Consider the following 3,272-nt stretch of genomic DNA (forward strand, 5'->3'; position numbering starts at 1 on the left):
GTTTGGCCTTCATCAACGAAAGTCTCTCTTTCAGCTGTAAGTACAAAATAGACAACAGACATAAAAAGCATCATTAATGAAAAATAGGCTCCCAGTGGGAGCATGTGTCTATAATAATAAAGTATCCACATGGGATTTGGTTATCAGGATATGTGTGGTGTTTTATTTTTTTTTATGACTTACGGTACTTAAGATGACACATGACCCATCATGCACCTCCACCGGATTTACCCTTTCAGCCACGTACAGTATAATAATAATAATAATAACTAAAAATTGCAAATTGCAAGTGAAGTGCTGCGAAGTACAACTGCATATATGTTCTTCGAACAAAATTATTTATGCGAGTCAAGTGAAAATAATGAATAATAAAAATATAACAAATAATATGAGACACGACCCATTGTCTATATTAGAACACTTCTCATTGGGTAACAAAGTCGTAATTTTTCATTTTTGTCAAAAAGTGTCTGTGGTGAATTATGGTTTAGGTTTTTTTAGGTTAAAGTTTCAAAAAATGTCTATGTATGTGGAAAATGTAGTTGATTACCAAAGGTTACAATTTTTATTTTGAAGACTGCATGGTCTAGGAAGTGTACATTTTTTTTTTTTTGGGGCAAGTTTCCAAGGGCGTGTTTTCTAGGGGCGAGTTGACTGCCAAAGAGTGTTGCTAAAGTGCGAGCCAGCATGTTATTTGATCACAAGTGTGAGACATCGCAAGAGTGAGCCAGCGAGCCATGACGTCACGACAATAGATACAAGTAGTTACTCGATTGTGCGAGGTATCGGCTGAGATTTGTGGAGTACAATTCAAAAAACAACTATAGGTCTAATAATGAATTATTGTGATGTTAAATAGACAATGTTAGCTATCAAGGAGAGACGTTGTTTTTCATTGGGACCTTCGTTCCTTCAAGGCTAGGCCTATACCATCTTAGCTAGTCTGGGCCTAGCACGACATGCGGACGTTGGTACGTGTTGGTTGTCTACAAACGTCGCCTAAAGTAATTGATTTTACGCGGCAGAACGAAAGAAGGAAACTCCGCTTTTCAGTCGTCTTAGGCCCGTGTTTTTTGACAAACAATGACCTTTCAGAGGTCAAATTGCTGTCAAGAATATAAATTGGCTGCTTCGCAGCAATAATATGTTCTTATAGCGCTTCATGCACAAAGCCTCTAAGCGCTTCACATTACTACCCTGGTCATTGGATCAAACACACATGGAACACATACTGAATACCAAATTAAATGATTAAATTACATTATATTAATATTCCATAATATTGCAGCTAGTAATCAGCGCAGTTGTGTTGGAACCTACCAGGTACCCACTTGTACTCCTGGGTGGTGAGAGGCAACCGTAGATAAAGTGCCTTGCCCAAGGACACATGCGATTTGCACAGTGAGAGTTTCAAACCCCCAACCTCGAGGTTGGGAGTCCAAGCCGCAACCGATGCGCCAACCACTTCTGGTATCCTTAACTGCCAAACGACAACATAGTATCTTTGCCCCCGAGGGGGCAAAGGTATGAACTACATTAATTCTTGTGAATTGTAAAATAAGGAATATCAAAATATATGATGATTTAGGAAGTTAAACAACATGCATTGCCAACTGATTTGTAGATTTAGTAGTACAATCATACAAAACCCACCTCAGCTATTGACATCTCACTTAGTAATGCATGGCCGGCAGTACTTGTCCAATCAATGAACTTCTTAGTGTTCTTGGGCGCTGCTTCCATTGCTCGTATTTCCTGAACTAGGTCTAGCTTACGTTGCATTTCAATAGCTGCCTGTTGTAATAAACATAAAGGAAACATAAACAAATTTTCTACTAGTAATTTGAGAAACTTTCTTAAAAGTCTACACTCGCAATTGGTGTCCAGGGACCAGTGGTGCTGGCTTTTGGGGCGTAGTGTTTTGGTGGGTCCAGAAGCACAGCTCCGGCAAAACTCTTGCAATGATCAAGGGATTTGAAGGCATGTTTAATCAATTTTTATTAATCTTATTTTATAATCTAATAATGACAAGCCTAAAAACTATTTTCAGTAAATCATTTTTACAAGAAGTTTGCCATTTCTAGCCTTGGAGGGTGTTATATATCTAAAATTAAAAAATGTAATGATAACGAATAACAGACCGGTATAGAGTACCACAGTCATGTCGTAACGACGCCAGGCGGCGCTCTCTGTTGTCAACGGTTCATTACGCCTGAGTCACTGCATAGGCTTTCTGGAATAGGCATTTTAAAATCTAATATTTTACCATCAAAATGTACTAAAAACACAAAAGCTCCCATTATATTAGTTATCGCGAACACACATTTAATTATCAATTCAAATTTACAAGGAAAAAGTAAGATACAACATCTTAATAATTATGTTAGAAATTGGGATAAATCGTTTGTCAGTAAAGAAAATGGCATCCGGTTGAACGCTTTTTGCAACAATAGTAACGGAGTAGTATCACATGGTATCGTGACGTAACACTGTAGTACTCTACATGCATTATTAGTCGTGTGAATTTGTCTTCAGTTACAATTACATAGAGGTCTGAAGAAACTCTTGAGAGTATCACTAAACTATCAGCTTTTGTTGTTAAATAATTTTGGAAATATTCAGGACATTTCTCGGATTTTTTTCATAAATTGTCCCGAGCATGCAAGCATATAAATAAAAGCAAATATGAATACTGTTTTATCATACCTATGCCTATGCAAATGCCAGGAAATGCAGTTTAAAACATTATTTAGGAAAGAATGCTATGTCATACATGGTAGTAAACTTTATGAGGCCTGCACTAAGGAAAAAAGAAAATCTAAAGGATATTTTCATTTGTCTCCCTCCAATCACAATACAATTCTTGTGAACATACTGTGGCTTGGTAAATGTGAAATCATATGATCAGATTTGTCTTATCAACCGTGTTCACAAAACCTGGCAAAACCAAAGCTTACCTCTTCAAAAGCTTGTCTAAGTAACTCTCGACTCTCTTCACTCACTTCTTCAGCTATCGAAAATAAAGATAATTAAATAAAAGTGAAAACAAAAAATAACTGACACCGATTATAACACTAAAAAGAGACAAAAGAGATGAAAATAAAATATATTTAAAATACTTTCGATATTAAAATCTTGGGGGAAACTTTTAAAAATCAATTAAAAATTGTACTGCTTATTTATAGGATTAAATAATTTATCCACTCTTTGGGTCAGTTTTCAATGACTTACAGATGTTTTACTACAAAAATCACAATTATTTGCCACCCAAT

The 3,272-nt window shown here is 36.2% G+C and overlaps 1 long non-coding RNA gene across 1 annotated transcript; it reads right to left on the reverse strand.

Moving 5' to 3' along the window:
* On the reverse strand, positions 1-3,015 carry LOC117117860. The gene is made up of 3 exons (XR_004446960.1): positions 2,958-3,015; positions 1,654-1,794; positions 1-34 (listed from the first exon to the last, which is right to left on the reverse strand). It is a non-coding gene; the product is annotated as an uncharacterized LOC117117860 (long non-coding RNA).
* Between the last annotated feature and the right edge of the window lie 257 nt (positions 3,016-3,272).

The sequence above is a fragment of the Anneissia japonica genome, unplaced genomic scaffold (assembly GCF_011630105.1).
Source record: "Anneissia japonica isolate Jap-2015-1 unplaced genomic scaffold, ASM1163010v1 scaffold577_len3272_cov98, whole genome shotgun sequence".
NCBI lineage: Eukaryota > Metazoa > Echinodermata > Crinoidea > Comatulida > Comatulidae > Anneissia > Anneissia japonica.